Source organism: Ranitomeya variabilis, chromosome 1 (assembly GCF_051348905.1).
Source record: "Ranitomeya variabilis isolate aRanVar5 chromosome 1, aRanVar5.hap1, whole genome shotgun sequence".
Lineage (NCBI taxonomy): Eukaryota > Metazoa > Chordata > Amphibia > Anura > Dendrobatidae > Ranitomeya > Ranitomeya variabilis.
This window is the reverse complement of record NC_135232.1, coordinates 67,503,605-67,516,212: the sequence shown is the minus strand read 5'-3', so window position 1 is coordinate 67,516,212 and position 12,608 is coordinate 67,503,605. Positions and strand designations below refer to the sequence as shown.

The following is a 12,608-nucleotide window of genomic DNA, read 5'->3' as shown; positions in this document are numbered from 1 at the left end:
TTTTTTTTTCTTCAGGAGGAGCCTATAGAAAAAAAATGTACCAAAACTGCAGAGTTCACCAGCGTCTTACGACCACAGAGAGCGGAGATTTCATGAAATCACATCCACTTTGCTTTGAAATTTAGACCTTGTTCACATGTAGCGTAAATGCTGCTTATTTTCTGCTGCTTTTTTTTTTTTTGCACAAAAATTGTGCTGTTTAAGGCTATGTTCACACGGTGCGGTTTTTGCTGCGGATCCGCAGCGGAATTGCACTGCGGATCCGCAGCAGTTTTCCATGTAGGTTACAGTACAATGTAACCCAATGGAAAAAAGGACCCGCTGTGCCGACGATCCTTTTTTCCACAGGCAAATCCGCAGCGGTTTTGCCTGCAGAAAAAAGAAGTACCATGTCAATTCTTTCTGCAGATTCTGCTGCGGGTTTCCAGCAGCACCAATAGGAAACTGCATTTGGAAACCCGCAGTGGAATCCGCAGAAGAAAAAGGATCAAAAACCGCAGCTAAAATCAGCGCTGAATTTAGCTGCGGTTTTTCAAAACAGGACCTGAAAAAAAAAGGATGAAAAAAAGGAACGTGTGAACGTAGCCTTAATGTCCAAGCACAGTGGATGTGATTTCATGAAAGCTGCACCCAAGGACGCTGCAGATCTGTGCAGCTTTGGTGCTTTTCTTCTCTCTTGTCTTCTATGTGGAGCCTAAAAAAACGCATGGAAAAAACGTCAGTTACTTTTTAAGTGTAGAATCAAAACATTTCTGTACTGTAAGAAACACATTAAAAGCGCGGTTACACATCTGCACCAAAAACGCATCAAATAAGGGGGAGAAGATTGTTATTGTGCGTGTGAACACGGCCTTACAGACACAAAAAAGCCGGATGTCATATAGTGAAGCTACATAAAGAAGAGAAAGTTCTGGAAACTCCGACTGTGAATGAAGGAACAAAAATGAAATCCACAGGTCCCAACTAGAGATGCGCAGGACGCGCAGATGAGGTCGCAGCAGCTCTGACTAATCAAAAGCCGCGACGGAAGGTTAGAGGTTCGCGGCCTCCCGTGCAGCCGCCAGGTAGCACTGACTTGGACCAGAGTCCCGTGAATCCATCCTCTCATCTCTACTCCCAACTGTCCCGGATACGGCGGACAGTCCTGGATTTGGGTCCACGCCCCGCTGTCTCGGGTGTCTGCTGAATGTTCCTCACTGCCATGATCTGTCCTCCTTTCTGTTCTTCAAAAGTTGGGAGGTATGGGTGAGGCTTCACGGGGGAGGGGGCAGTAACGCACAGTTGTTTGGTTTTCCTACTAACTTAGCTTATAGGAAAAGCTTTTCTGATAGGGGACAATCCCTTTAAATATCCTCTAAATGTTGACCGCTATGTTATAAATGGGCCTTCGAGGCCTCCTCTCTCCACGCTGGAAGTTGCTTAACAGCCACGGTCACCACTGACATGATACGTCTCCGGGGCTCAGCGCTCCAGCCGTACATGTAACTGCCATCATCACATTCTCTTATTTCACCGCTGACCTTTCAGCAGCTTTTCAATTCACCTAACAGCAGCTCCATGCGAGGGCGTAGAATTTTTTGTATTTTTTTCCGTCATCTAACCCTTTAATGCCCGGGGCAGTAGGATCCTGGCTGCAGATGTGCTGACACACCCCGCCCTGTGCTGCACCGTCACGCGCTTCCTTCCATAACAACCTTATAGACTGTGCGACATCATCTCCTCCCGCAGAGCAGATCCCGAGTCACCCGAGGTAAGGACGGAGCTGGAGGCAGGATCTGGGACAGGGATCTGGGACAGGGATCTGGTGGCAGACATGATCCCGCTCTTCTCCAGGCTCACAAGAGAGGAATTTGGACATAAACTGTTATTTATTCCTTGTGATGAATCCTAACACAGTGATAACTCTGAGTACAGATAATGTAGTAGATGTCATCTGCAGTCCTATGTAACACCACAGAGATAACAGCGTACAGATGATTAGATGTCACCTGCAGTCCTATGTAACGCCACAGATATCACAGAGATAACAACGTACAGATGATGATGTCACCTGCAGTCCTATGTGAAAGCGCTTAGCATACAGATAATGTAGTAGATGTCACCTGCAGTCCTATGTAACGCCACAGATATCACAGATAATAACGTACAGATGATGATGTCACCTGCAGTCCTATGTGAAAGCGCTTAGCATACAGATAATGTAGTAGATGTCACCTGCAGTCCTATGTAACATCAAAGATCAAACAGTGATAACGCTCAGAATACAGATGATGTATTAGACCTGCAGTCCTATGTAACACCACAGATCTCACAGTGATGCCTCTCTGAGTACAGATAATCTAGATGTTCTCTGCAGTCCTATGTAACACCACAGATAACAGAGATACTGCTCAGAGTAGAGATAATATAGTAGATGTCACCTGCAGTCCTATGTAACACCACAGAGATACCACTCTGCGTACAGATGATGTATTAGATGTCATCTGCAGTCCTATGTAACATCACAGAGATAACACTCAGCGTACAGATGATGTATTAGATGTCACCTGCAGTCCTATGTAACATCACAGAGATACCACTCTGCGTACAGATGATGTATTAGATGTCATCTGCAGTCCTATGTAACACCACAGAGATAACACTCAGCGTACAGATGATGTATTAGATGTCACCTGCAGTCCTATGTAACATCACAGAGATACCAGTCAGCGTACAGATGATGTATTAGATGTCACCTGCAGTCCTATGTAACACCACAGAGATAACACTCAGCGTACAGATGATGTATTAGATGTCACCTGCAGTCCTATGTAACATCACAGAGATACCACTCTGCGTACAGATGATGTATTAGATGTCATCTGCAGTCCTATGTAACAACACAGATATCAAAGAGATAACACTCAGTGTACAGATGAAGATGTCACCTGCAGTCCTATGTAACACCACAGATATCACAGAGATAATACTCAGCGTACAGATGATGATGTCACCTGCAGTCCTACGTAGCAACACCTACAAAACAGGGCTGTGCGGCGCTCCAATACTCAGGGGTGCACGAATAGGATACTATTCCAATATTATGCAAAAATAGATTCGGCGCACCCAATTCAAAATTTATAAATAATTTTTTATTTTATTTTTTCTACATATTGTAAACTATGTATTGTGGTCATTATCCTTGTATTGAATTTCTACTTTACATTGACAAAAAAAAGTTTTGTTTGTTACTATTTGTAGTTCTGATGAAGGCCTAGTTCTGGCCAAAACGTCAACATTTTCAAACGGTGGATGCACCTATACCAATAACATTATTTCTATGTAGCCACAGAGATATCACAGTGATAACGCACAGCGTACAGGTGATGTAGTAGCTGTCACCTGCAGTCCTATGTAACACTGTAGAGAACACAGTGACACCGCTCTGTGTAGAGATAATGTATTAGATGTCACCTGCCATCTTGCACCAAGATCTATACAGGGCTAGCCCTGACAAATGATGGGGTCATGTGACAGGATCACACTTTTGGTTGGGGTTCATTCAGATGCCAGGGATTTTCTGGATCAAGAAAATCAGTCCCAGTTCATCAGGTGTTGTATTTTTTTTTATTTTTTTTTTAGGGGGATTCAATATATAGTCAAAGTTTCATCAGTTTTTCTTCTCGGGTGTAAAGCAAAAAAAATAATTCCACCTTCTCTTGTCTAGCAGTCTGTGAAAGATGGGTAGCACTCAGATGGCCTCTGAGTGCATCCTGTTTTCTCACAGATTTGCATAGCCAATCCGACACCCAGATCAATATTGGACATGTCTCTACAAAAGTTGTATGGATCACTCGGTCTGCGAAAAGATCAAGTTTGAACAGTCCCATAGACTTCCATTGGTACAAGAAAGTATAATCCATGAAAAACAGTTTTTCTCATAGAGGTGTTCTTACATTGATTACTGAAGTCCATGGGATTTTACCACTCGGGCTCCGTTCCCACGATGAGATTTTGGAGAGTTTTTGAGGTTGCAGGATTTCTACACCTGTTAGGTGATTAGGTTAGTTATGGTTCACTTATGTCGCCATTGATACCTGGGAACAGCGCTTTCTCCTATAGTCAGAGCCGTACAGGTACACACAGGTCTTTGTTGATGGAGAAAAACATAATTTTTCCATTCATTTACAGCTAGCAAATATGTTAAAAGGGTGGAATTTATCATTCCATCTATGCTAACTTTGGGGTATAAAAAGAGACAATAAATTTGTCGCCATGCAAATTTATGCAGAAATACACCACCTTTTGCACAGTTGTCATGTTTCTTAGTTCTGGGTGGAGCCTAGAAGAAGGGGGTCATAGCAAACCGCCAAACGGTCACATTTTCAGTAACACAAGCCATGCATGCACCAAATGTATTAATAAATGTGTGACTTTTTAATGGTAGTCTGAGGAATGTAAGGCCACGGTGAATGCATTTGGGCAAATCATCAAGATCCGCTGCTGGCAGCTCCTTTTGCAACTGACGGACAAAGACGTCTCTGATTGCAGCAGGGACTCTGGAGGCAGGTGTGGCTGTATAACACAGCCAACACCAACATTGTATAGGGCTATTGAGCCCACTCCACACACAGTGCTCATGCACATCCATGTCCAATGACTGTTGCAATATGAATTGTGGTTAGTGCCATGGGCCCAGGATTTTTTTATTTAGGTGGGAAGTTGCACTTTAATGATGTACCGAGCGCCTGTACTTGGCTTGAATGGTCCTTGTGTGCTGACAGAATCCCTTTAAGTGCTCCTGCCCATTTACTTGTTTCCCTCTATCGCCACCCTCCCTTCTTTGATTGACAGCTCTGGCTTTAAAGAACCAGAAAACTGCAGAGGTAGGTGAGAAGGTTGCACTTAAATGTTTGGCCAAGCTTGGTTTGAACAGTCCTTTTGTGCTGACCTTTTACCTCCGGTGAAGCAGTTTAGTATTCTCACTTACAAGCCTTCACCTTCACCTGTATATTAGTACATTGGCCTCCTTCCCATTCCCAACACATTTATACATATTATACATAATGTGGACAATCCCTGTAAGTAAACAAGGTTAAGCTGGCATGACTTCTAAGGGCAAATCTATACTTGCTCATAAGGAATGTGAATTTACATTTTTAGTATATGCGAGAGGTTAACCCCTTTCTGACCTCGGATGGGATAGTACGTCCGAGGTCAGATCCCCGGCTTTGATGCGGGCTCCGGCGGTGAGCCCGCATCAAAGCCGGGACATGTCAGCTGTTTTGAACAGCTGACATGTGCCCGCAATAGGCGCGGGCAGAATCGCGATCTGCCCGCGCCTATTATCTAGTTAAATGCCGCTGTCAAACGCAGACAGCGGCATTTAACTACCGCTTCCGGCCGGGCGCCGGAAATGACGTCATCACCGACCCCGGTCACATGATCGGAGGTCGGCGATGCTTCTCCATTGTAACCATAGAGGTCCTTGAGACCTCTATGGTTACTGATCGCCGGTAGCTATGAGCGCCACCCTGTGGACGGCGCTCACAGCCACAGCACACCTGCAATTCTGCTACATAGCAGCGAACATCCGATCGCTGCTATGTAGCAGAGCCGATCGCACTGTGCCTGCTTCTAGCCTCCCATGGAGGCTATTGAAGCATGGCAAAAGTAAAAAAAAAAAGTAAAAAAAAATGTGAAAAAAATAAAAAAAATATAAAAGTTTAAATCACCTCCCTTTCGCCCCAATCAAAATAAATCAATAAAAAAAAAAAATCAAACCTACACATATTTGGTATCGCTGCGTTCAGAATCGCCCGATCTATCAACAAAAAAAAGCATTAACCTGATCGCTAAACGGCGTAGCGAGAAAAAAATTTGAAACGCCAGAATTACGTTTTTTTGGTCGCCGCGACATTGCATTAAAATGCAATAACGGGCGATCAAAAGAACATATCTGCACCAAAATGGTATAATTAAAAACGTCAGATCAGCACGCAAAAAATAAGCCCTCAACCGACCCCAGATCATGAAAAATGGAGACGCTACGAGTATCGGAAAATGGCGCAATTTATTTATTTTTTTTAGCAAAGTTTGGACATTTTTTTCACCACTTAGATAAAAAATAACCTAGTCATGTTAGGTGTCTATGAACTCGTAATGACCTAGAGAATCACAATGAAAGGTTAGTTTTAGCATTTAGTGAACCTAGCAAAAAAGCTAAACAAAAAACAAGTGTGGGACTGCACTTTTTTTGCAATTTCACTGCACTTGGAATTTTTTTCCCGTTTTCTAGTACACGACATGGTAAAACCAATGATGTCGTTCAAAAGTACAACTCGTCCCGCAAAAAATAAGCCCTCGCAAAAATAAGCCAAATTGACTAAAAAATAAAAAAGTTATGGCTCTGGGAAGGAGGGGAGTGAAAAACGAACACGGAAAAACGGAAAATGCCAAGGTCATGAAGGGGTTAAAGAAAATCAACACTTCTTACCTGTAAATGGAATTGGCTCAAAATTCTCCAGATACCTCGGCTATGACTGGCATAAAATGAGCCAGGCTTAAGGGGAATATGTCAGCAGGTTTTTGCTATGTAATCTGACAGCGGCATGAGATCAGGACAAAAACTCTCTGATGAATCACTGTTTACTGGGGGCAGCAGTTGCGATACAATTAGTTTTCTCTGCTGCAGAGCTCTGAATGCTGAACCCTGTATAACCCCGCCCACACCACTGAGTGGCTGCTTTCCCTGTACACTGTGCATTGACAGCTGTTAATCAGAGGTGGGGTTGGACTAGGAGGCATGAGGCCAGTTGTCCTGTAGTGATTATTTCCCAGAGATGAAACACTGATTGTATTGAAACTGCAAAACGCATCCACATCACTGGAAGCAGGGTCTCTGTCCCTACATCATGGTGCTCAGGGATCATATAGAAAAAACTGCTGACATATTCCCTTTAAAGCATTTGCAATTTCAGGTGACCTTTCAGAATAAGCTATCCTGTGTGTACATGAAGGATAACACTATATCTGGCCACTATATGAATAGCATCCTACAATTTTCACCAGTTTCCTTTCCTGACAGCTTTAGCTCTAATATTCACTTCTCTCTGAGCTAGTGAGCTGAGATGTCTCCAACCAACAGACCTGAGGGATTTTTGTGAAAAAGAAAGCTAGCGGCACTCACCAATGTCCATAAGTTTTTCTTTATTTGAAAACTTCCTTACAACCATCTCTGTGGCAGAGGGAGAGGAGAGAGTGTGAAAGCGGCCAGGTACAACCGAGGAAACTACGGCCGTTTCGCTCTGGAGTCTTCTTGCAGTTTTAGTTGCAGAAACTTAGTGGAAACTCACCAAATGCTGTTCAGTTTCCTCTGTCAAAATTTGTAAAAAAAAAAAAAAAAAACCCTCAAATTGCATATACCTTTATAAATAAGGCTATGTTCACACATTGCAATTTTTATGCAAATTTTAAGTCTATGAGATTTCAGAAATCTCATACGTGCACATTTTCCTAACTGATTTTGAAAACTGCAGCATGTCGCTTCATTCAGTGTTTTTTCACCCATAGGAAACAATGGGTAGGTGCAAAAACGCAGGTATGGCCGGCGTCACACTCAGCGTATGTAAATACGGTCCGTTTTTTAAGGCCGTAATACGCAGAAAAGTCCCCAAAATAGTGATCCGTATGTCATCCGTAGGCAGGGTGTGTCAGCGTATTTTGCGCATGGCATCCTCCGTATGTAATCCGTATGGCATCCGTACTGCGAGATTTTCTCGCAGGCTTGCAAAACCGACATCTAATGGATTTATGGGCTCAAATGTTCGTTAAAACATACAGTGGGGCAAAAAAGTATTTAGTCAGTCAGCAATAGTGCAAGTTCCACCACTTAAAAAGATGAGAGGCGTCTGTAATTTACATCATAGGTAGACCTTAACTATGGGAGACAAACTGAGAAAAAAAAAATCCAGAAAATCACATTGTCTGTTTTTTTTATCATTTTATTTGCATATTATGTTGGAAAATAAGTATTTGGTCAGAAACAAAATTTCATCTCAATACTTTGTAATATATCCTTTGTTGGCAATGACAGAGGTCAAACGTTTTCTGTAAGTCTTCACAAGGTTGCCACACACTGTTGTTGGTATGTTGGCCCATTCCTCCATGCAGATCTCCTCTAGAGCAGTGATGTTTTTGGCTTTTCGCTTGGCAACACGGACTTTCAACTCCCTCCAAAGGTTTTCAATAGGGTTGAGACCTGGAGACTGGCTAGGCCACTCCAGGACCTTGAAATGCTTCTTACGATGTCACTCCTTCGTTGCCCTGGCGGTGTGCTTTGGATCATTGTCATGTTGAAAGACCCAGCCACGTTTCATCTTCAATGCCCTTGCTGATGGAAGGAGGTTTGCACTCAAAATCTCACGATACATGGCCCCCATTCATTCTTTTATGTACCCAGATCAGTCATCCTGGCCCCTTTGCAGAGAAACAGCCCCAAAGCATGATGTTTCCACCACCATGCTTTACAGTAGGTATGGTGTTTGATGGATGCAACTCAGTATTCTTTTTCCTCCAAACACGACAAGTTGTGTTTCTACCAAACAGTTCCAGTTTGGTTTCATCAGACCATAGGACATCCTCCCAAAACTCCTCTGGATCATCCAAATGCTCTCTAGCAAACTTCAGACGGCCCGGACATGTACTGGCTTAAGCAGTGGGACACGTCTGGCACTGCAGGATCTGAGTCCATGGTGGCGTAGTGTGTTACTTATGGTAGGCCTTGTTACATTGGTCCCAGCTCTCTGCAGTTCATTCACTAGGTCCCCCCGCGTGGTTCTGGGATTTTTGCTCACCGTTCTTGTGATCATTCTGACCCCACGGATTGGGATTTTGCGTGGAGCCCCAGATCAAGGGAGATTATCAGTGGTCTTGTATGTCTTCCATTTTCTAATTATTGCTCCCACTGTTGATTTCTTCACTCCAAGCTGGTTGGCTATTGCAGATTCAGTCTTCCCAGCCTGGTGCAGGGCTACAATTTTGTTTCTGGTGTCCTTTGACAGCTCTTTGGTCTTCACCATAGTGGAGTTTGGAGTCAGACTGTTTGAGGGTGTGCACAGGTGTGTTTTTATACTGATAACAAGTTTAAACAGGTGCCATTACTACAGGTAATGAGTGGAGGAAAGAGGAGACTCTTAAAGAAGAAGTTACAGGTCTGTGAGAGCCAGAAATCTTGATTGTTTGTTTCTGACCAAATACTTATTTTCCACCATAATATGCAAATAAAATGATAAAAAAACAGACAATGTGATTTTCTGGATTTTTATTTCTCAGTTTGTCTCCCATAGTTGAGGTCTACCTATGATGCAAATTACAGACGCCTCTCATCTTTTTAAGTGGTGGAACTTGCACTATTGCTGAATGACTAAATACTTTCTTGCCCCACTGTATATACAGTATATATATATATATATATATATATATATATATATATATATATGTGTCATTGAGACACACATATATATATATATATATATATATATATATATATATATATACTGTATTTATATTTAATTCAGCGCGAGATATATGAAAAGCGGGTAATTCAATTGCCGGCTTTTCATTTCTCCTTCCCAAACCTGACATGATATGAGACATGGTTTACATACAGTAAACCATCTCATATCCCTTTTTTTTTTTGCATATTCCACACTACTAATGTTAGTAGTGTGTATGTGCAAAATTTGGGCACTGTAGCTTGTAAAATAAAGGGTTAAATCGCGGCGGAAAAAATTGGCGTGGGGTCCCGCGCAATTTTCTCCGCCAGAGTGGTAAAGCCAGTGACTGAGGGCAGATATTAATAGCCAGGAGAGGTTCCATGGTTATTGGCCCCCCCTGGCTACAAACATCTGCCCCCAGCCACCCCAGAAAAGGCACATCTGGAAGATGCGCCTATTCTGGCACTTGGCCACTCTCTTCCCACTCCCGTGTAGCGGTGGGATATGGGGTAATGAAGGGTTAATGTCACCTTGCTATTGTAAGGTGACATTAAGCTGGGTTAATAATGGAGAGGCGTCAATTATGACACCTATCCATTATTAATCCAATAGTACGAAATAGTTAATAAAACACACACACATTATTGCAAAGTATTTTAATGAAATAAAGACACAGGTTGTTGTAATATTTTATTAGACTCTTAATCCACCTGAAGACCATAGTCCTGAAACAAAGTTAAAAAAACAAACAACAATATCTCATACCTTCCGTCGTTATGTCCCACGATGTAAATCCATCTGAAGGGGTTAAATCATTTTACAGCCAGGAGCTGTGCTAATGCACTCGGTCTTGCCTTTAAAACCCCGGGTACTGAATGGAAAGCAGGGTGATCTGTAGTTACCTTGAGTTGCGGTGAGGCGCCCTATAGAACACTGGTCCGTATTTCTCGCAAGTCACACTGCTGGTCCGTGTGGAATCCGTATTTTTCTCGCCCCCATAGACTTTCATTGGTGATTTTTTTTGCGCAATAAGGTGACAAACGCAGCATGCTGCGATTTTCTACGGCCGTACAAGACCGTATAATACGGATCAGTAAAATACGGCTGATAGGAGCTGGGCCATAGAGAATCATTGGGCCGTGTGTTATGTGTATTTTACGGGTGTATTTTCTGCGCTCATACGTCCGTAAAATTCGCCAGTGTGACACCGGCCTATCAAGTTTTGCTGCGTTTTTGGTGCAAAAACCTTAATTAAGTTACATTATGATTTTTTGAGGGGGCACTAAGCTTTATCAACATGCAAAACCTGCTTTTTGTAAGCAGCTTAAAATTTGCATTTAAAAGATGCACCAAAAACGCAACGTGTGAACTTAGCCTTAGAGTTTCTGATACAGTTTGAGGTTGTTGTTTTTTCTTTCCTGAAGTGTTAGTTGCAGACTTTTGATTGGACAGTGCCTAGTTTGCAATGGCTTCCATCAGTTTAAAAAAAAAACAAAAACTCTAGCTATGAACTGTAAGGCTAAGTTCACACGTTGCAGAATTGCCGCGGAAATTTCCGCGGCAATTCTGCGCCTCCTGCCGCGGGTATATCGCATGCAGAATTAGCATGCATATACCCGCAGAAAACTAGCGTTTTGTAAGCATAATTAGCTTGCAGAATGCTAGAGTTTTCCAAGCGATCTGTAGCATCGCTTGGAAAACTGACTGACAGGTTGGTCACACTTGTCAAACATAGTGTTTGACAAGTGTGACCAACTTTTTACTATAAATGCAGCCTATGCAGCATCTATAGTAAAAGATAGAATGTTTAAAAATAATAAAAAAAATAAAAAACATGGTTATACTCACCTGCAGACCTCAGCGGCGTCCGTTCCTATAGCTGTTGTCACATGCGGTCTCGCGACCAATCACAAGACCGTGACGTCATCGCAGGTCCTTCACCGCCCAGCAGCTATAGGAACCGAAGTGGCAGCGTGCAGCGGAGAGGCCGGAAGACTGCGGGGGACATCGAGGGTGAGTATATCGCTATTTTTTATTTTAATTCTTTTATTTTTTACCAATTATATGGTGCCCAGTCCGTGGAGGAGAGTCAGGGTGGAGGAGAGTCTCCTCTCCTCCACCCTGGGTACCAACCGCACTTGATCTGCTTACTTCCCGCATGGTGTGCACAGCCCCGTGCGGGAAGAAAGCAGATCAATGCACTCCTATGGGTGCAGAATCGCCGCGATTCCGCAATTTATTGAACATGCTGCGTTTTTTTCTGGAATGCGATTCCGCTCAGGAAAAAAATGCAGCATGTGCACAAAAAATGCGGAATGCATTCTGTTACATAGGATGCTTAATGGTAGCGTTTTTTTCGCAGTTTTATAGCGAAAAACTGCGAAAAAAACGTGAAAAATATGCTACGTGTGCACACAGCCTAAGGGTATGTGCACATGTCCGGATTTCTTGCAGAAATTTCCTGAACAAAACCGAACATTTTCTGCAAGAAATCAGCATGTGGATTTTTTGCGGATTTCACTCGTTTTTTGCTTGCTTTTTTTTGCAGATTTTTCCGGAGGATCTGGGATGCAATAATATAGTGAGAAATCCGCCAAAAAATCCGCAAAATAATGAACATGCTGCGTTTTTTTCCGCGATGCATTTTTTTTGTGGAAAAAAATGCAACATATGCACAAAAATTGCGGAATGCATTCTAAATGATAGGATGCATATGTAAGCGGATATTAAGCGTTTTTATAGCAAAAAAAATGCGAAAAAAATGCGGAAAATCTGGAAGAAATCCTGACGTGTGCACATACCCTTAAGAGGATTAACTTTTAAATGAATAGGGCGTCTTTCAAGCGGATATTTTTGTGGCTTTTCTTTGTTTTGTTTTTTTGAGTGGTTTCACTCCAAAAAGCTCCATCTGGACACAGCGTAAAAATGCCACAAAGAATATGCTATGTAGGTGATGATTCCTGTACTCTGCTATAGACTTTAATACTTTGATGCAATGCAGGATGAGCCAAAATATGGTTATGCTTTGCTAAGTAAGTCTCCCCACATGTGTTTAAAGGGATTGACCACTACTCGGACAGCCTCTTCTGAATCCCTCCAGTAAAATAATAACACTTATACTTGAATCCCTCC

General features: G+C 42.6%; 1 protein-coding gene across 1 annotated transcript in view; it reads left to right on the top strand.

The window, feature by feature from the left end:
* Positions 1 to 1,610: 1,610 nt before the first annotated feature.
* Positions 1,611 to 12,608, top strand: part of LOC143805473 (von Willebrand factor A domain-containing protein 5A-like) — a 99,554-nt gene continuing 88,556 nt past the window's right edge. The window contains exon 1 of the mRNA XM_077284891.1: positions 1,611 to 1,750. The gene's annotated coding sequence lies outside the window, so the exon portion shown is untranslated. The remainder of the gene's footprint in view (positions 1,751 to 12,608) is intronic.